This window comes from Dipodomys merriami, unplaced genomic scaffold (assembly GCF_024711535.1).
Source record: "Dipodomys merriami isolate MVZ:Mamm:240054 unplaced genomic scaffold, mDipMer1.0.p SCAF_11, whole genome shotgun sequence".
Lineage (NCBI taxonomy): Eukaryota > Metazoa > Chordata > Mammalia > Rodentia > Heteromyidae > Dipodomys > Dipodomys merriami.
This window is the reverse complement of record NW_027202382.1, coordinates 30,975,043-30,997,291: the sequence shown is the minus strand read 5'-3', so window position 1 is coordinate 30,997,291 and position 22,249 is coordinate 30,975,043. Positions and strand designations below refer to the sequence as shown.

At 38.3% G+C, this 22,249-nt stretch overlaps 1 long non-coding RNA gene across 2 annotated transcripts in view; it reads right to left on the bottom strand.

The window, feature by feature from the left end:
* LOC138816351 (uncharacterized) overlaps window positions 1-22,249 on the bottom strand; it is an 85,596-nt gene that overhangs the window by 42,343 nt on the left and 21,004 nt on the right. Inside the window, exons 3-4 of one of the 2 annotated variants that reach the window (XR_011368622.1) lie at window positions 19,327-19,442; window positions 14,285-14,446 (exon numbers count right to left, since the gene is read on the bottom strand). This is a non-coding gene — a long non-coding RNA (uncharacterized lncRNA). Of the gene's footprint in view, window positions 1-14,284; window positions 14,447-19,326; window positions 19,443-22,249 lie in introns of those variants that run through there. The other variant, XR_011368624.1, reaches the window with a different exon arrangement.

Genomic DNA, 22,249 nt, shown 5'->3' with positions numbered 1-22,249 from the left:
ACCCAACCCAGTGGGACAGACTTTAATAGGAATCAAAGATGATCAAGTTCCAAATTAAAGTAGCAATGAGATGTACAAGACGCTATGTTGAAAATGAACTTTACAACTTCAGAGTTGGGGGTGAGGGAGGTATTGGGGAGGTGGGGAGGGAAGGGATGGTGTGGGAAAAACAAAGGAGGGGGTAACAATGCTCAATAGGAAATGTACTCATTGCCTTACTCATGTAACTGTAACCCCTTTGTACAGTATCTTCACAATAAAAAAAATAAAAGAATAAATTTTTTTTTTAAAACACCATATCCAGGTTGAGGTCTAGAGTGGAAACATACAAGTAGAGGGTAAAGGTCAAAGGGCCTAGACAACAATCCACTGGGTCCTGATCTCTGTATTCTAGTCCAGCCCCTTCTCTGCCATCTGTGCATCCTCTTCCCTAAGGGCAAACTTAAACTTATTTTTTTTTTCAGTTTAAGGGGTTTGAGGTTTTCATTTTATTTTTATAAGTGGATATTGAATGGAATAAAGCTTCAAAATTGACAGTGTAAACATTTTTAGAGTTGAGATTTTTCATTCCTATCAGGAGATATTAGACAAAAATTTATGACCTTGAAACACAACAAATCAAAGAAAGGTTGGACAAATGGGATTGCATGAAATTGCAGTGCTTCTACATGGCAAAGGACATAACTAGCAAGATCAATAGAAAGCCCACGGATTGGGAATAGATCTTTACCAGCCATAAAGTGGACAAGGGTCTCATATCTAAAATATACCTGGAACTCAAAAAATTAAATCCCCCAACAACAAATCTTCAAAGAATCAACTGCCCAATAAATAAGACTTAAAGAGAAACTTCTCTGAAGAAGAAAGAAGGATGGACAATAGACACATGAAGAAATGCTCAACCTCCCTAGCCATAAAAGAAATGCAAATAAAACAACATTGAGATACCACCTCACCCCAGTTAGAATGGCTAAAATCAAGAACTCTAATAACAACAGATGCTGGAGGGAATGTGGACAGAAGGGAACCTTACTGCATTGTTGGTGGGAGTATAAACTTGTTCAACCACTTTGGAAAGCAGTATGGAGGTTCCTCAAAAGACTCCACATAGAGCTCCCCTATAACCTAACAAAAGACTCCACATAGAGCTCCCCTATAACCCAACAATCCCACTTTTGGGCATTTACCCAAATGTTCACAAACAAGATCACACTAAAGCTACCAGCACGACTATGTTTATTGCAGCATTACTTACCATAGCTAAGATATGGAACCAACCCAGATGCCCCTCAGTAGATGAATGGATCAAGAAAATGTGGTATATATACACAATGGAATTCTATGCCTCCATCAGAAAGAATGACATTGCCCCATTTATTAGGAAATGGAAAGACTTGGAAAAAATTACATTAAGTGATGTAAGCCAGGCCCAAAGAAACACAGGTCCCATGGTTTCCCTTATTTGCAATATCTAGTATATGTCTGAGTCAAGCAGAAAAGGTCAGAGAAGTTGATGTTAGGGAAATGAACCCTTATATTTGTATTCAAATGTTTTTTTTTCTTTCATGTGAGTGCTTCTAACACATTTATAAGATTATTTCTTTGTTGCTTTGTATGTCCCTCCCCCACAGTATAACCCTTGCTTTCACTGTATTTGATGTCGGTATAATTTATGGAGGGGAAGGGGAAAAACAATTCGTTTAAATAGGGATACAGGTGGACCCATTGCAACAATGAGATGTACAAGTCTTTGGAAAACAAACTTTACAACTTTGGTGGGGGGGGGAGGATTGGGTGCAGGGGGTGGAGGGAGGAAGATGGGAAGGGATGGGAAGGGTAAACAAAGGAGGAGGCTACAATGCTTGATAAGAAATGTACTCATTATCTTGCCCATGTAATTGTACCTCCTCTGTACAGTATTTTCACAATAAAAAAAAGAATTTATGACCTCTTTGCTCATGATAACTATGGGGGAAGGGTGGTCTCTAGGAGGAAACAGAGCATGTCCATGGCTTCATAGAGACCTTAGAAGAGCTTGTCTTACCCAATCCTTCCCCTCAGGAAAGTAATGACATCTTAAATTTCTACCAATAGTTATCCCCATTTGACTGTCTCCAGAAAGGGGAACTAATGAAACCATGAGCTCTTTCTTGAATCTGCATTTTTAATGCTTTACTAATGGCCAAACTACAAGGCAATTATTGTCATCTGTAGTTGCCAGGTGAGACTATGGATCTCTAGAAAGATGAGATTAATTTTCCTACTTTCAGAAGGCATTAGTCATATAATTGCTGTCTACCATGGAACAGAATCAGAGATTTTGGAACCAGTCAGAATAGAACTTGAGTCCTAATCTTTTAGTTTTAACTAAATATTTATGGCCTCAGAGTTGCTTTTCTCATTTGAAAAGAAAGAAAGTTGAAGAGACAATACCAAACCAAAAAAAAAAAAGATTTTATAATGGCAGAGCCTGTTTTTGTGAATTGTATTCCATGGTGCCTTAAGTAACAGTAACTTCTCAGTTAGTGATAGATACAGAATCACATCATAGATTCGTATTGTTTCTCTGATCCTGACATCAAAGTCTCCCAACCTTCCATACTCTCTATGGTTTGGACATGCAACATAGAAGCATAGCTTATCTATGCTTGTGGTCAACTCTCTTTGACTATGAAGATGAATTTGCTATGAAGATGAATCTAATTCAGACAGATAGGTGATTCCTACAACAGCTACAGCCTTCATTCATTTCAGAAATTCATGTGAGAAACAGCTCTTTTCTTCTGCCTCATCCTGCCACCTCATTGGAGCATAAATAAAACTCATTATGTACCATGTTTCAAATACAAACCAAGCTTTAGCCAAACAAACAGAGGCATTAGTGTGTCCTGCTCATCAAGATTTCTGCCCCTGCTAGCTTGCAGGGGGATAGATGATTCTCATCAGAGTGACAAGGGCATCTGATGAGTGGGAGAGAATAGAGTCCTCTACTCATTGTGTTTCATTCACTCACTGCCAAGAAGAGAATCCCAGTCAAAAGTAAAAACAATCCTGCCTCTGGTTGCACCTAATTGTCCAGCAGCAGAAAGGAACGTGATGTGGGTGACTGCCAATGTCTGAAAGCTGAGCAGATGTTTTCAATTACTCTCCCTTTTGTAATTCTACCCTACAAATAAGAAATTCAAACCTGGAAAATAATAGACTTACATGAACCTCACAAAAGGACATGCATAGCAAAAATGAGACAGAATGGATAAAGTAAATGCATTTGGAAGCATCCAATGGGAGTATTTAGGAATTATTTTTCTATCAGAAAACAATTTTACCCCTAGATATCTTCTAATGGTGGGTTTGGGGATTACATGGTCTGGTAAATATATTTCCCTTAGATGATAGAAAAATGGAAAGGTTTTCTTTTCTTTCTTTTTCTTTTTCTTTTTTTTTTTTTTTTTTTTTTTGTTAATGCTATTCCTGGGGGATTAAATCTAGGATCTCACATTTTTGCTTGGCATTTTTTGCTCCATTCTGGCTCTTCACTACTTGAGCCACAGCTCCACTTCTGATTTTTTGCTGGTTATTTGGAGATACGAATCTGACAGCTTTTGTGATTGGACTGCTTTGAAACCATGTTTCTCAGATTTCCCTGAGTAGCTTATGATTGCAGTTGTGAGCCATCAGCACTAGCTGGAAAGTTTTATGATACGGGACTAAACACTGCTAATACTTTTCTGATTTTAAAACAGATTAGGTTGACATTCAGAAAGTATTGATAAATCATATTGAAGTAGGTATATATATATATATATATATATATATATATATAGTGAATTAGTAGAAGTCTATAAGATCTTTGTAGATTATTTGTAATCAGTTATCAAAAGTAAAATATAGTAAAAACTATAAAATGGAACTGTTATGTGAATTTTTCACATATGTTTTTCATATGGAAATTGAGATATGGAGCTGTCAGCTTTGGTAAGATTAAAGAATGAATCAAAGACTACATGGAACCATGGGATATTTGACATGTATAGGTAACTAATCATATTTATTTCTCTTTCATATAGTTGAATGCATTAACTTGAAGTATGATTAAAACAATTTCATCCCAGCTCTCACATTTCTATAATAAATGGCACATGAAATAAAGAGAATGCTTGTTGCATAATATAGACCATCTACCATCATTTTCATTCGTCAGTCCTTCTCTAACATCATAATGTCCAAAGAGTCAGCCTACCAGAAGTATTAGAGAAATTGACCATTTTGGAAAACAAACATTCCCAACAGGAAAAAGTAAAACATTAACAAAAAGCAAATTGTTCATATTTGCTTCTTGAAAGGAGGTATTCTGTTGCCTCTTCCTGGGAAAATACAGCCAGGGGTAGTGAACTTAGATTGCCCAAAGTGTTTCACAATGATCTCCTTGATATCAGACAATCCCAAGTTTTAGGTGTTAGCACAGCTATCACCATCTGACTTACATTGCCTATTTGGTCAGTATTCCTTGCAAGCAGCAGCCCAGATTGGATTTGAAGGCTTCACTAAAACAAAATACTTAGCATTCAACCCTCAAGAGAAGCAAAACAGCTAGCATTAAATATACATAGCTAGTCTGGAGGTTGGTCTCTCTGGAACCACACTCCTTGATCTTTGAGAGGCTGTTGATAAACTACACTTCGCAAATGCCCTTTAGATATTGCAGGTTGGGGACTAAGTATTCCCTATGTCTTTTTGTTTCTACCACCTAGTCCTCTCGATTTGGAAATCCTCTACAGTGTTTGGGCTATGAAGGTTAAGTTTATGGTCAATTTGGCTAAGACACACACCCATCTAGATCTTACCTGGGAAAATTATTTTTAGAGGTGATGTACATTTAGATCAGTACTCATTCAGCATAGCAGATTATCCTACATTATCTGATTAGGCCTCATCCAATCACTTGAAGGTCTTAAGAGCAAAGATTTTCATTATGTTTCTCTGGAGAATGCTAAATACTTCAGATACCAGATCTCCATCCATGATTGAAGAACTGAATGGAAGAAGCATCTCTGAGTGGAATAGGGAAGTATTATGATTCATTAGGATTGATGCTAAGAATAGAAACCAGGCCTTGAAGATGATAAATAAATAGTCCCCAGATCCTTCCACTAGGATACTTAGGAGCTCATTCTCAACTGAGAGAATTTTTCAATTTTCTCAATAATTCAAAATATTTCTGGACATTTTATGAGATAAATATATTTGGGGACTACAATAAAAAAAACAATGCAAGGTCTTTTTTCCATCCTACTTCCCAAATGTTGGAAGTGACATGAACCAAATATGCGAATGAAAATGATAACTTTCTCCAGTGATGGAGATGGTAAGAAGAAGTCTTCCATACCTTCAGAGATTTAACACTTATAACCTAGCTTCACAAATATTTCTCATGAGATTCTAACTTCAATACTATAAACTAGATTATGACTTCATTTTATAGACCCAATAGAAGGCTGGGAGATATCCAATGATTTTTCCCAAGACCTCTATACTCATAAATACTAAACTTCATGTCTAACTCTTTACCTCACTGCCCTTTTCCATGGCTTCCTTTTGATAAGTAGACAGAAGAGCTAATCCGTAAGATTATTCCATGACTATATTATGCACTCATGGGAATCGGAACCCTTTTTGACCAGGAAATACAAAGGAAAAGGCCTCTGCCAAGACCAGACCATCCTTTGCCTGCAGCTATTTTTGTTCATTGAAGCCTCAAGAACGCTAGAACATCAATGGAAGCATACATTGGGAAATAAAAGACGTGAGAAAAGTTCTCAAACTGGCTAGTTTTCATTTCCTGTTGGCTTTTCCAACACATTCTTGGCACCAGATGAGAGTAATGTGGTAATGTGGTAAAGTGTTTCTGTGAGATCCTGACCGTTTTGAGACCGGGGACAGTGAGATACCCCAACCCATGAAGCCTCAAGGGTTTGTCTGGACAGCCTGAGGTTTTCCCGGTAGCCACTGTGCTGGACTATGGGTCATATCAAGTATATTTGCTTTTCAGGGACTCTCATAGCATTAACACAATATGACTTTCTCTTTTTCCCTTGCTGGCTCTTATTTGAAATGCCAGTAAAATAGGTTTGCTTCATGTTTACTTGATCTCTAAAGAGAACGAACATGCCCATTCTTGTCTTGTCCTAACAGACATAATTACCCATCATGCTATGCACTTCATGGGATTAGTATCAGCAACAAGAAGTCACATTGTGTCCTACTTTAAAGAAAACAAGTGGCCAAGCCTTGAACACAACACAGGAGGTAACGTTCACATTTGAAAAGAATTCTCATGTTTTTATATAAAACCCGAAGTGTACCTACTATGAGCCAAGTGTTTTGTAGATGTGATCTTTAGTTCTTAGGATGACCCTGCAAAGCCTTGGAGAGAACACTGATATTTAATGAAAGAAGTAGCTAAGATCACATAGAAAAAAATATTTAGCCAGGAAAGATTCTCTAGCAACTGTTTCTGCTACGACCCTGAAGTATTTGCCTTCAGATCATATATAAAACATATTATTTGTAAAAAAATGAAAACTCTCTCCTTCTGTCCTTTCTTCCCTCCTTTCTTACCTATCTCTCGTTCTTTCTCTCTCTCTTTCTTTCTGAACCCTCCCTCCCTATTCTCCCTTCCTAACTGAAATGGGATTAAAATGACATTTATGAAAAAAGAATCTATCTCATTGGGAATGATAGTATGGTTAGCTTTTAGGACCTATCCAGAGCTGTCACTTTCTATTGGGTATTTACTATTTATGAAATTAGAAATGCATCATTTGTTCTAACTGCTCTCCTATGTTGCCTCTAGAATCTTCTTGTTACTTCTTCCATTAGATACACTTTAAAATGTATTAATTTCGTTGTCTTTAAATAGTTGTACTAAGGGGTTTTAATTCGATATGTCAATTTATGTCTACAAGGCATCATGATCAGTGTTATCCCTTCTATCATTCTTCCCCTCCTGTCTATCCCAACCCCTTCAAAATGCTTAAAAGAAAAGTCATCGATTCTTCCAGGGAGGATGTACAGAGCATATACCCTAGTCGTGGATATAGGAAACAGGGCACTGCATTGGAGAAGAGACATTAGCTTTTTAGAGAGGCCTTCTGAGAAGACAGACTTTAAGTTAGCAATGTCAGGGAGTGTACTAAACCCTCTATTGTGTGCACAGGTCCTCACACTGCACAATGGAAGACCTGACCCAGCACTCAGGAGACAGAAAAGGCTAGAGTGGCCTAGTGCTTAGCCAAACCAAGATTCCCTTTGATTTTTATACTCTCTTTCATCCCAAGAGAACTTCAGTTGTGGGTGATTTTTAGATTGTTCTCTCAGAACCATAGGCATATGAGGTTTATACATACGTAACTTTCTGTAAGAGTCAGATGTTGTCTCCATCTTCCCATAGAATAGGGTAGAGAACTGAAGACCCCAACTGCTAAGTGACACTTAGAAACCTTAGACCGAAGAGCACACAGAACTTGGGAGAAAACCGGAGACATCTTCAAGTACCAGTCCAATCCAAGAATTGAGATGCAGGTCAAGAGCTAGCGAGAGAATGCCTTGGTGCTGGGGAAGGGCTGGGGAGGGCGTGAAGAAGGCAGGGCTGCTGGAGTCTTCAGAATGGAAAGGGAGAGGTGCCGACTGCAGCCGGGTGGGAAGAGGAAACTTTGGAGATGCTTATGGATGAGACTTGAAGTGATCCAAGGCTCCCAAGTGCCCAGTCCTTTAGTGAAAGACAACTGAACCTAAACCTCACCTTTCTGACAATGCTGTTGCTTTCCTTGTGGCACCCCATGAATCTGCACTCTCCTCAGAGCTGAGCAAGGTTATCACATTTTTATGTAAATATCTCTCCAGATCCTATATGATTTTATGACTTTCCATTTTAAAAAGCCCATCTCATTTGACCTTGGCCCTGGAAAATGTGAGCGATTTCATAATTATTTGTAACACTTTTAAAATAAACCTGCCCGAAAGCTTATTAGAATTTTCTCCAGAGGTATACCACAATGTCCATTCCAATACTTGGTTATTAACTTCAGCCCACATATAAAAGCTGCTTAGCCTTTGTGAATCTGATAGAATAAAAACAGCATATCCTATTATATTTTTGTTGTATATGATCGTGTCCCCGCCCCCCTTAAGTCAGAGACCCTTCCATGTGTGAATCAACTCTGGTTGTTTCAACTCTGAATTACTATTCTGTGTTTAACATATAATATCTATTTTTCAGTCCAGCTGTTCTTTTTGAAAATTTTGTAGGGGGAAAGGAGAGGGTGATGGGGGTGGTGAATATGATAGAAGAGCTTTCTCTGCAAGTATAAAAATAGCATAATGAAACCGGGTACAGGTGGCTCACAACTGTAATCCTTGCTACTCAGGAGGCTGAGATCTGAGGGCTGCAGATCAAAGCCACCTGGGGCATTAAAGTCCGTGGGACTCTTAGGTCCAATGAATTACTCAAGCAGGACATGGCAATGTGGCTCAAGTGGTAGAGCTCTAGCCTTGAGCAAAAAGAAGCACAGGAACAGCTTCCAGGCCCAGAGTTCAAGCTTCAGGACAGTCAAATAAATAAATAAGTAAATAAAATAGCATAATGAAACCTATGAAGGAGGGGAGGGGTAAGAGGACTAAAACTGAGCAGGTATCCATGGGGAAAATTTAGTCAAAGTATACTATATGCATGCTGCAAATATCACGATGAAACCTTTTGCATATTAAATTTATAAAATATTTTAATTTTTTTCCTATTGGCATTTACTTATATGTAACATTTATACAGTATGCATTTATACAGCGCCAGGTAACACTTTCAATGTTTGGCTTGCTACTATTTATTGTATCTTTATGATAAATCCTAGAGAGGGACAGAGAAAGACTGCGTCACTGATATAGAGTCAGAATGCAAAGATCTTCGGTGCTTAAAATTTCTGTTTGGTACATCCACTGACTCTCACTTCTGTTGAATTATTTTGTTGAATTATTCTGCATTGTGATTAAAGACTAAGAGCTTATCATCAGAAAGATTTTATCTGAGAAGTAACCCTCTGGACCAGAGATGAAAGCATGCTGTTTCAAAAAGGTTTTTCATTTGCCTATAGTAGACATTCTGGGAATTCCACTGGAAATTTGCAGCAGATTTATTGAGATAGAATTTATATGCCATAAAATTTACTTGTTTAAAGTATACAATTCAAAGGTTTTTTGGTATATTTATGGATTTGTACAACCAACAGCATTATCTGATTGTATAATCTCTTTATTATGTCCAAAGACAATCCTGTATGCATTAGAAGTTATTCTCATTCTTTCCAGTCCACTCACTAATCTATTTGATATCTCTGTATATTTACCTACTTCGAACATTTCATAGGAGTGGTATCATACAATGTGAATTTTTGGGACTGTCTGCTTTTACTTAGCAAAATATTTTGTATTATTTTCTCATCAAGAGGATTAATGAGAAATGCTTGTTTTATAAAGTAAATCTTCAAAACCACATAATATGTGAGCTCTAGATACCCTTTCTTTTGCCTAGAGAACAAGCTATGCGTCAGTCATGTTTACAGATTGGCTTGGTGCATTTTCAAAGCTCAAAACTCAACAAAAGGGATTTCTCCTATCCAGGGCTGTTCTCCTTCAAGCAGTGGTATTGCACCTAGCAATCTATAGGAAGTTACCTCTGGTCTAGAGATCTTTGTCATCTCCTTCCTTAAGCAAGTAGGTTTGTACATTATTTTCACAAAAGTAATATTCACATTTTCTGGGCTCATTGATATCTTTCTAACAAACACATTGCAATTATTAGTATGGACGGCACATTATAATAACAGAAACTACTTAAAGGATATAAGTAGTAGGTTACTGAACCAGTCATGAATCCAACAATTGCTGACTACTCACTTGTCCACCATTCTTTTTTTGGGGGGGTTCTAGATATTTATAAGTTCTACCCTATAGATAGAGAGATAGATGATAGATAAATAGATAGGTAGGCAGATAGATAGATAGCTAGATAGATAGCTAGATAGACAGATAGATAGATAGATAGATAGATATTCAGAGTTGAGGATATGAGATAGAAAAGTAACAGGTCATGCCCAGAAAGCTACAGAATGATCTATCAACTCTTCATGGGTCTCTCCTAGCTCAAAGCACTGCCCAGGACAAGTCAGCTAGATGTCTCAGGGCTTTACTTTCTTGATGGGTGGCTCTCATTAAAGACAGAATGCTATAGTGTGAGAGGTCAAATTCAATCGTCTTGAATAAGAGCAGAGTGAGAGATGCCAAACTCAAGAACTTTTACCCCAAATCACACTCCTGGTTGGTTTTATCCATCTCTGTCCTGCTTTTCCCTCGTCTGTCTCTCTTAGAAGCATTCTTTCAGGTGTACCAAATACAGTATTCCTCATTGAAAATACTGCTCTAGAGGAAGCTGACCCAACATGGCAGAGTGAAAATTTCTGTCTCCAAATTTCACACATTTTCTTGTTAATACCATTAGAAGGAGGAAAGTAAGATTCAGAGGTTCCTATCTTTATACATTTTATATTATTGTATTGTAAGGATGATGACAGAAGGTTTGCATAAATAAGGTCGTGAGTACATTTCGTGTCAAACATTATTACCCCTCCCTATTTTTCTCCCACTTTCCCTCCCTCCCACACCCCTCCCCCAAGGTTTAAAGTTCATTTCCAACATAGTGTCTTGTATCCCTCTTGCATTGGTTCAGTCTTTGTCCTTTGTCTCACCATTTTGTTATTCCCCTTCTTTTCCCCAAATCAGATAAATGTATATACCACACACAGACATGGTACCAAAATCAAAAACGGTGACAATATGGAATAAATCAAAGGGGGAAAATGAAAAAAAAAAACTTTACACAGTACATTAAAACAACTAAAGAAAAGAAAAAACCCTTGAATTTCCATATCTTGGAGTTCATTTTGATTAGTATCATTTTATATGGTCATATATACATAGCTATTGAGCTATTATGGTCCTCTGCTAGGAATATCCTAGACATATACTAATTATTACAAATGAGGAAAATAATGGGGCCTATGTTTCCTTGGCTCTGGCGTACTTCACTTAAGATGATTTTTTTCCAAGTCTTTCCTTTTCCTTATGAAAGGTGAAATGTCATTCTTTCTGATGGATGCATAGAATTCCATTGTGTATATTTGCCACATTTCATTTGCCTAGGGGTTGGTTCCATATTTTAGCTATGGTGAATAATTATGCTGCAATGACCATAGTAGTGTTTAGTGTGGTAGCTTTAGTGTGGTCTTGTTTGTGATTTTTTGGGGGTAAATACCCAAGAGTGGGATTGCTGGATCATAGGGGAGCTCTATGTTTAGTCTTTTGAGAAAAGAGATTCCTATTGGAATTCCTATTGGGACATGCTCAAATCTAATATTCTAAAATCTTCTAGTTGTACACATTGCCTTATAAAGATCTTTTATAAAGATGATGTATTGAGAGGTTAGAGTTACTTAAGTCAAATAATGAGTACATTTCCTTTTGAACAGTGTCACTCCCTCATTTTCTTCCAGATTTTTCCCCTCCAGATTTCCTTTCCCCCAAGTTGTATAGTTAATTTCCAACATAGTATATAGTGAGTATCACTGCTGAATTGGTTCACACTTTGTCCCACTGTTTCTGACTTTCCCTTTCTCTCCCCAAATCAGATAAATTACATTGCCTTTTGAAAGTTGTACAGGGAATTAAATCTGTAACAATGAGCTTACAAAGATTTCTCAGAATCTCCCATTTAGAACTGTGCTTATGTTTTTTGTTGTTGATGGTGGTGGTGTATTTGGTTTGGCTTTTGTTTTCCCTTACACTGATCTCACTCTGTTACTCAGGCTGGCCTTGAAGACAAAAATCCTTCTGTCTCAGTTTTCTCCAGTAGCTAGAATTACAGTAGTAAACCATTGTATGTGGCTGGACTGATATTCATAATCTCAATTTCTCTAAGTTATACCAAGGAGTGATTTTGTTCAGTGTCTTTTTTTCCTTTTTGAAAGCTTAAATGAAATATCACGAGACTTGTTTTTGTACACAGCTTAGTGCTCAGTATCTGGTTGTTTTTCATTGAAAAATCAGGATAAAGAAACTCTAACCAAATAAGGCCTCAAACGGTCCAAATTGTTTTCACCAACCACAGTGTTTCCTTAAAGTAAAACCTCTGTCTGAAAAATGCTAAAAAACAACAAATAATCTTGACATCGACTGTAACATTTTCTTCGTGGATCTGAAAGATTTTATTTTTAATGGTAGCTTGTGTACTCAATAGGTTTCTTAATAAAATCCAGCCCCACTTCCCAAGGAAGAGAAGCCACAGAAGCTAGAAATACCACATTAAGTCAGTAGTGACCCAGCTAGCCTTTCCTAACTGCTAACTAGGCAATTCTCAGGAGCCCAGGAAGGAAATCCAAAAGGAAATAAACATGAAATAAATCAAGCATCCAATTGGTTTTGGGTTCTTTAATCTTTTTCTTTCCGTCTGTTTTGTTTTTTTATTTGTCTGTGTATATGTGGAGTGTGTGTGTGAGAGAGAGAAAGAGAGAGACAGACAGACAGGCAGAGAGAGAGAAAGAGACAGAGAGAGAGAGAGAGAAATAAAAAGTGTATTTTTTAACATCATCAGGACATTAGTATTCAGAGGCAGGAAAATGCCTCTTGAATGAGATGTTTGTAGGGAAAATTACAAGGGAGAGGACGTTGACTTTGACCGAGCAATGCCCTCTGAGGATTGGGGTGGATCAGAATGGTTTCTCATGTTTTTTTTCTGCTCCCCTAATGGAAGTAAAATAAAAACATGAAATACAGGGGGTGGAACAGCCAGCAGGAGGATAAATACCAAGGAAGCGATGTAAACACACAGCCCCCAATTTCCCCAGCGAGTAAGAGAATGAGGAATGTGTTATTTATCTCTCTTTGCAATCTGCAAGGCAGTGTATGGAGCTACCCCCTTTGGGAATATCTTCTATAAATAATCAAAGAATTGTAGGACAGGAGTTTGAGGTGAAGTGAAAAAGAATCCAGTAAACAAAAGTTCTCCAAATTCCAGATCTTTGCACACCTCTTCCATGAGACCCACGTATTATTCTTCCCAAGCAGTGAATGAACAGGCCCCTTAAAACCAACAGATGTCACTGAGGAGGCTTAGCCACCAGTGTTAGGATAGAAAAATCATGCTATGGTTCATGACTTGATTGCCTACATTTACAGATGAATAGGTCATGTAGGCTCTGGAATTAAAACCACAGTCTCCAGTCCTACATACATTATTTGTTAACTGAACAAACTTGGGACCATGCTTTGTTTTTCTCATCTATAAAATGGAAGAAGACCAATAATAATTCTTACTTAATGTGATTATTATAAGAAATAAATATGCAGGTCTTCACACAATAACTGCAATATATAAATAACTGTATAATGCCGGAACACTGATCTTGCTTTTGTTATTTTTACTATTATGAATATTTGTTGATAAAGAGATGCAGAAGTCAAATGCATATATTAGAGCATTTCGTTGTTCTAACACAGAAGGATATAGGTCTGATTTAATAAGACTTGTAGAATTTTCTCAACCAGGCCCTAGCTCATGTCAACCAAATGCATCTCCTTAAATGTTAAAGAAGGAAATATGGAACTGTTTCATCTTCATATAAAGAAGAGAGATGTAGTTGCCATAACAAATAAAATCTATCATCTTTGATAGTATTTGTTGACTATGAATCAGTGAATACAATATATTCTTCTAAAATAATCTTGGATCTCTTTAAAAAGAGACAGGGAAGGTTGAAAAGGCAGAGTTTATGCCATCAGTAGGTACTGGAGGAATACGTGGTCCTGAGATGAAGGAAGGAGGTAAGAGAGGAAATTCTATGTGAGCTAAACACATGTCACGTTTGACATATCCCCGTGTCAAGAATATTCTTTAGCACAGAAATGGAGGAACAAATGGTGAACAAATGTAGTAGAGGAACTAACTACATACTATGTTGAAAATGAACTATACAACTTATGGGTGAGGACAGGAGGGAAAAACTGGAAGAAATCCAAGGAAGGGATGACATTGTCCAAAAAGCTGTACACATTACCTGACTATGTAACTGTCACTCCTCTGTACATCACTTTCATAATAATAATAATAATGAAATTTAATTTAAATAAAAGAATATTCTTTAGCCTTTAGAATTTCTTTTAAAAAATGCTTTATTTTTAAAGAAAGAAAAATTTCCTTCTTTCAAAGACTCCTCCAACTTCCTTTTGAAGCATGTGCTTTCACTTCAAACTGAATATCTATGAAGGCATGTTGAAGAAGCAGAATGGTGGATGAGCATATTCTGAATGCTTAGAGTCTTCTCTGATATGATGTAAGTTGGCTCTGGGAAAATAGAAGTTGTTTTTTGTTACTTAGTTTTGTATCCTGAATGTCAAGCACCCTGTCTAGGTAAAAAGTTGGCAGTATCATTAAACGTTTTGTCAGTGAATGAAGGGAAGAATGGATGGATATTTTGATGGATGAATGGATGGATGGATGATAAATGGGTAGATGGTGGAGTCAGGAGTCTCACCTGTATAGAAAAAGGTGATGTGCTGAAGATAAACAGATGGATAACAATATCCTGTTTCTGTTTCTAAGAAGAATGACCTTGTCCCTGTCCTTCAGGGCAAAGTCAAAGTTAACAGTATTCTATATGTTTCCTGATATTGAGGTTATACCTATAACTTTCAAGTCATTCACATAGAAGTGTTCGCATTGTACTAACTACTGCCCATGGGAAAGAGCACAAATGTGATAATGCATGAAAAGATAAGAATAAAATACTGAGGAGTTTTTGTCTTTGTAATACAAGTATCCATTGCACCTATGTGCAAGGTCTTAGGGGAGGCACAGATAAGTAAAACATGGCCTTCTTGAGTGGTAGTGATGAAGCATGAAAGAGAAGAGAAAGAATGAGGATATAAGACAGAGAATAAGGAGAAAAGATTTAAGGAGAAGAGGGAAGAGAATAAAGAGGAAATTATAGAGAAATTGGACATAATTTAGAGTATAGTAACAAATATGTTATGCATCTTATCCCACTTAACAGATGTTGAGACTGAATAACTATAAAGTTTTTGGTCAAGCCTATAGGATACTAAGTCAGATCCCTCAAGGTCTTGATACTGGATCCCAAGTATCTCCTTGCTTGGTGGAAATGCATAGAAGAAACACAGGCAGTTTTGATGACTTGTCAAGAACACAACTGTGTCATTTCCGTTTGCAGGCCAGGAATTATTCCTCTGGGGTCTCCCTCTCAGATCCCTGACATACTTTCCTTGCCCCTGCACTTTCCTATAAAGAAAAGAAAAGACACTCTTCTCACAGCAAGCCACAGGTAGAAAGACTATTTTCCCCGGTAGGTACGGGAGAAAAGAAAGCATGCAGAGGCATGGAGTACAGACAGGGCAGGGAGATGGCAGGAGACGATCAAATGGAAGCCCGGAGCAATTTGGCTCCTCTCCTCAATTCTTCCTTCCTTCTTTCCTCTTGCAGCTTTTAAGTTTCATTCACTATTTCAGTGGGATTTGGAGATTGAACTGAAGTTGCAGTAATAGAGATGCTGCAGGCAAATTTTGATTCTTCAGCTTCCAAGGAAAACAATTATCCTAATCTGGTTTGCCATCCCTGTTTTTCTTCTGACAGTGGAAATTCACTGGGCTCAGAGAGCAACATGTTTGAGGAGGAGACATGTATGAAGTTTCAGTCACAGTGGCTTATGTGATTGTACTTTTCCTCAATTTCTCTCTGTTCCTCACTCAGGCTCCATATTTCATAAAGCATCTACCCAAGGCTTCACATAAGTAGTTTTCGTTGAGCCCTTCCTAGGAATTCAACAGGATATGCTAGCTTCTTATTCAGGTTCCACAATGACCCACACATTTTTTTATGCCAGAGACATTAAATCACTTGCTCAAAGTTATAGCTGGTAAGAAGAGCCAATTTTTAAAATCAGTTGTCTGACTTCAGAACCTACATTGTTCAACATGTCTCTCAACCATAAGTGGGAGCTGAGGGTGGTCACGGGAGGTTTGCATTTCACACAGGGAATTCTGTTTGGCATATGAACCATGGTTTGGAAGTGAAGACTTGATGCTAGTCTTCCTCATGTCTACAAAACACTAGGAATATCTTTTCCTGACCTGTTCCTCTTCCAGGATGTCCCCACAGGGTCAATTAAGTCTGATTTCTACTCTCAGTTCAGAAGATGAAAACAGTGATTTTCCCCCTCCCCCGCCCCAAACACTGCTCTTCTCTAAGGAACAGAACTGGTCATATTTGAGTCTCATGCATGTCAATGATTTCTAAAGTGTGCATTTTGGTTTTGGTGGTGGTGGTGGTCATCATGGAGCTTGAACTCTGGGCCTGGGTGCTGTCCTTCAGCTCTTCAGCTCAAGGCTAGCACTCTACCACTTGATCCACAGTGCCACTTACAATTTTCTGGTGGTTAATTGGAGATCAGAGTCTCACCTACTTTCTTGCCAGGGTTGGCTTCAAACAGTGATCCTCAGATCATAGCCTCCTGAGTAGCTAGGATTACAAGTATGAGCCACCAGCACCTGGTAAAAGGGTGTATTTTTATACCCCTGAAATATAAATCCTCAGACACTAACCTATCTATTCTCGAAGTTGTTACCAAAATTACACTAGACAATTAAATAGCTCACTTTCTGATTCTGAGTTTCAATTTCTGGAAACCATTAATTCTGGGGATGAGATCAGTTTCAAGAAATGTTACTCAGTTTAGGTTGTAGAATCATTGCATTTGTGTGTGTGTGTGTGTGTGTGCGCAGGTGTGTCTGTGGGTGTACATGTTTATGTGATCATATAAGTGAGTGTGTGAGTTTGTGTTTGGATACATGAATATGTTAATACTTATGTGTGTGTGCATGCATATGCATGCACATGATTGTGCATGTTTTTGTGTGTATGCATGTGTACACACACATGTGGATATCTGCAACACTAATGCAACCTACTGGTTAGAATTTCTAGGGGTAAGGTATAAACTCTGCTTTCAGAAGAAGCAGCCAAGTGATGCCAGTGGAAACTGAAAAAGATCATTCAAAATCTGTTGATGTTCACAGAAAGTACCAGAAAGGAAGAAAAGGAAGGAATAGTTGGTAAAGTATAGACATTGGGTTTTTGTGTTCTTCTCCAAATAAACAGACTTTGATTTCTCTCTCACTTTGTCTATATATGTGTACATCTATGGATGTAGAGATAGATAGATAGATAGATAGATAGATAGATAGATAGATAGATAGATAGATAGATAGATAGATAGATAGATGTAACCCACTTGACCTCTAGAACATTAATAAATCCATGCTGTCTTAAGCCTGTAAATGTGTAGTAATTAGGTACAGCAGCAATAAGAAACTACCACAGTGGCATCTAGAAATTTTTTTGTCAGTCCTAAGGCTTGAAGTCTGGGCCTGGGTGCTGTCGGTGTGCTCTTCAGCTCAAGATGAACACTCTACCACTTGAGCCACAGCACCACTGACGGCTTTGAACTGCGATCCTCAGATCTCAGCCTCCTAAGTAGCTAGGATTACAGGCAGGAGCCACCAGCGCCTAGCTCTACTCTGTCTTTGAGGAGTCAGAAGTGACCCTCCATAGGTGCCACTTAAATCACTTTAAATAAATAAGTATGGCAGACACTGGCACCAAACAATCTATGCAATGACGCATGCCATTAGGTGCTAAGCACTATCCTTTTTTTAAATAAGTTTTTTAATTGTAAAAATACCATACAGAGGGGTTACAATTACACGGGCAAGGTAATGATTACATTTCTTATCAAGCATTGTTGCCTCCTCCTTTGTTTGTCCCCTACCATCCCTGCCCTCCCATCTCCACAACTACACTCCCTCCTACCCCCACTATGTTGTTTTTCCACATAATATCTTGTACATCTCATTGTTGCAATGGATCAACCTGTATCCCTATTTAAACAATATGTTTTTTTCCCTTCCCCTTCCCAAATTATACCAACATCAAATACAGTGAAAGCAGGGGTTATACCATGGGGGAGGGACATACAAAGCAACAAAAAAATCACCTTATAAATATGTTAGAAACAATAGCAAGAAAGAAAAAAACCACTTGTGTCCTTATCTTGGGATTCATTTCTCCTAACATCATCTTATCTGACCTTTCTGCTAAGCACTATCCTTATGCAATTGTGTCTCCCAGAATAGCCACTGGCACATGTTGATGTGGAACAAAAATGTTTGGAACTGGTTCAGTCATTTGACTTTTCCACCATGTTGTGCATACACAGTGAATACTAAAGGACTGAACCAGCGATAGGAGGCTTTTGACAATAGTATATCAACCCTGGAATGTAGTGAATACAGAGAAATGAACTTGACTTATGATGCAATTGATCTAATCAGGAAGGATTTGCTGAAGGAGTCTTTGGAAGCTGGAGTTTAGAGTGGTAGTTGGAGCCTCATTGCCTGCCATAATGGGGAAAAGGCACATGCATCTTCCTGATGACACTAGTCACAAACCTTTAGGCCTTGTGGAAGGGACTGGACCTGCAGAGTTAGGAACCCTAACACAGAGTCTATAGTATGCACAGACGGGTTAGCTATGAGTACTCAACCAAAGGAATGCTCGAGTCTGGGATGATTTGCTTATAGGGTCTGGTTATAGTGGAAGTAAAAATGGAGAGCTCCTGATGACTCCCTAGGCATCTTACAAAAGAGGCGCCCTACCTTCAATCACCTACCATATTTCCTCTAATGCAAGCTTTAAGGACACTAGCCAATAGGTCTGCATCTTCCTGTTAGTACTTTGGTGTCACTGTATTTGATTTGGGTACCCAGCATCTTGTATATACACTTATCTAATTTGGGGAGGGGGAGAGGGAGAGAAATAACAAAATGCTGAAACAAGACACAGGATGACCCATTGCAACAATGATATAAGACGCTATGTTGGAAATGAACTTTACAACTTCGGGGAGGGGGGTGGTAGTGGGGGAGGCAGGGGCAGAAAGGGGTAATAGGAGAAAAACAAAGGATGGGGTAACAATGCCCGACAAGAAATGTACTCATTACCTTACAAATGTAACTGTAACCCTTCTGTACAGCATCTTTACAATAAAATAACATTTAAAAAAAACCTGAAAAACACAGACCTTCCTGGAGGAGGCGATAAAGAACAAATTATTAACATGACACTTTTGAAATAACTAACAGAAAATGTACCCTGTGTCCAGGTGAATGCAGATTCTCATCAGAGTGTATATCTTCTTTAGTGCAGTAAGATTTCTTCATGGTCTACCCTTGTGCAGTAGTTAGCCTACACACTATTTGCAGCAGCCCTGCAAAGTAAGTGAGAGACATCATTTCCCTCTTTCTCAACATACCATGGACATTCACAGAGCAGCCAAAGAAGCCATAATTACTTTAATATTTTAAATAGTTGCATAAAGGGGGTTCTATGGAACAATGTTCATTTATGAAATAATAAACATGGGTCAATGTTACTTACCCTTTCTAGCATTCCCCTTCCATCTATCCTAACCCCTCCATTCAAGTTCCATTTTCACATAGGTACATTGAGTGTTTTGATTGTATTTGCTTATTCTCCATCTCTCCCTTCATCCAGCCCTCTCTCCTAACTCTTCCTTCCCCTTTAAGTCACACAAAACATCTTTCTGTTATTCATTTCAATCGGCTAAAATTGACTGTCACTTTACATTCTTAGACTTTAGCAAGCAAGACTAGGCCTTGAGACCTAGGAAGGAAATATGAAAATCCTCTAAGGTACAAATAGAGAATATGGGAACGTTTAGTCTCCACAGTAAGTTTGAGATTTTATACTGTATGTAGGTATGTAAAAGAAAAGTTCTTTCTACCTGTATCGGGAGATCAGTGCAATCAACAGGTATAAGTCAGCTACACATTATCTTTTAAATACATTAGTAGGACCTTTGTCAGAAAATACAGAAGGAAGAGGCGAGATAAGAATTGCTTAATGGCTTGTTTTCACTTCAGTTGTAGCAAGTTCCCCTTTTATTTGATGGATTTCTTTAGGAAATTTTACTGTATGAAAATTTGCACAGCCCAAAATCTTTGAATGCTGTCAGTGTAAGAACCCTACCTGTCATTAACTACACCTTTTGCTGTCCCAAAATGTGTTCTTGTGCTCCTCCATCTGCTCATGTTGGACTGAAAAATTCTTCTAAGAGCAGATATTTTATTTTATTCTTCGGTGTATCTTCCAGGGTGCTCTATAACTTAGATATCTCTGCATGGCTCAAAAAATGAACCCTTGACACCCCCCCCCAACCACCAATGTGCTCGGTTCTAAGTTAAATGGCAATTTTTTGTCTTCAGGTAAAGATAAGATCTCTCTTGGATAGGAGGATGGGTATATTTTAATCCTTTCCTGAAACTACAACTCAAATTTTGACCTATATTGTCTCTAGCTATAGGATTTGAAAGCAGCCTGGGTAATGATAACTCATAATGACTCCAAGTTCTTCCCAATACTGTCACTTTCAGCAGGAAATGGTTGATTTGGGGTTCACATGAGATGGAAATTATTTCATGCTAGATGTCTCCATTTTTACTAAGCAGATGCAAAATGACTCAATGTGCAGGAAACATTTAGTGCTAAGTGAGCTGACATCGATTCGGCTGGAAGGTCAGAGGTCCAAGAGAATTGTGGGAATTCAGAATGACAGAGAAAGACCAAAGTTGTCACATCAGATGAAATCAGCATGCCTGTCTTTTAGTCACTAATTCCTGTGGCATGCCATGGTGGAAGGAAATCAAGACGCTCTGTCCCGAGGCTGCTCGTGGAATGGCAGAGGCAGCAGGTGTGGAATTTTGTTCTTGTAAAAATCCTCCCATTGAATTCTCATATGATAGTGTAATCTGGTCTGGGGTTTGCCACGAACCACTGAATGACATTGTGCCAATGGTTTCCCACTTGTGCACCTATTTGTTCATCTCTGTCATATAGGGACACAAGTTGCTCCTTTTCATGTATCATATACATCTATGCATCCATCCTATAGCCATAGACATTATGATATGTCATAGCTCAGATCTCAGCTTCCAGAGTAGCTAGGGTTAGAGGTGTGAGCCACCAGTGCTCTGCTGTTGTTTTTTTTAAACTTTTTTGTTTGGTTTATTTTGTTTTCTACCACAATGGACAAAGCACCAAGGCTTCCTCTTTGTTAAGTATTCCAGGGAGATGATTGTCTGCACAGATGGCTATTCTTTGATATCCAGATCCCATGAAGAGATTACCTTACATGGTAAAAGAGGCTTTGCCAATGTTGCCACCACTAATGTGTTTGAGATACAGAGAATACCCTGGATGATCTGGGTGAACCTAATCTATGTATGAGTCCTGAAAAATAAGAGTGGATAAAAGAATGGATCCTGTCTGCATTGGTAGACTCGAAGGTAGTAAGAAAGACTTGACCTCTTGTTAATTGTGAGTGTAGAGGGCCCCTTAGCCTGGCCCCACATCATAGCAAGTAAAAGCCAACTTAGGCATTTTAACCATGCATGCATTGGTCTATTTATATTACAATAGTGAAGTACATGGATAGACTAAATCTTACAAAGAAAAGAAGTTTATTAATCTCACAATCCTATAGATTCAATCACAAGGCTGGTATCACTCAGCTCAGATGAGGACCTGGTGGTGGATAGAGGGAATGTGTATGGAAGTGGGAGGTCACAGATACAGACAAGGATCCAGCGTGCCTCAGTCCCACAATCCCTTGGAGGATATGTCCCCAGGGATCTAAAGCCTGCAGACTAGGTTTTACTTTGTAAATGCCCACCACCTGCGTACAGAAGATTAATGCCTCCAACATAGGACTTCTTGGGAGACAAACCAACCCCAAACCCTAGCAACGAGTTGCATTGTTCCAGATAAGTTGGAACATTCCTTCAAATCACCCAGCCTTCTTACAGCTCACATTTAGCAACCTGAGAGTCACACCAAACTGCTGACTTATAGGCTATATGAATAGGCTATAGGAAATATGAGGGTTTTTTTAAAAAACTCCTGTTTATAGTAACTTACTAGAGCAGTCATCAAAAAGTAATGTATCAACAATAAATTAAAAGCATCAAATTAATGTCAGGAGGAGATGAGCCGGAA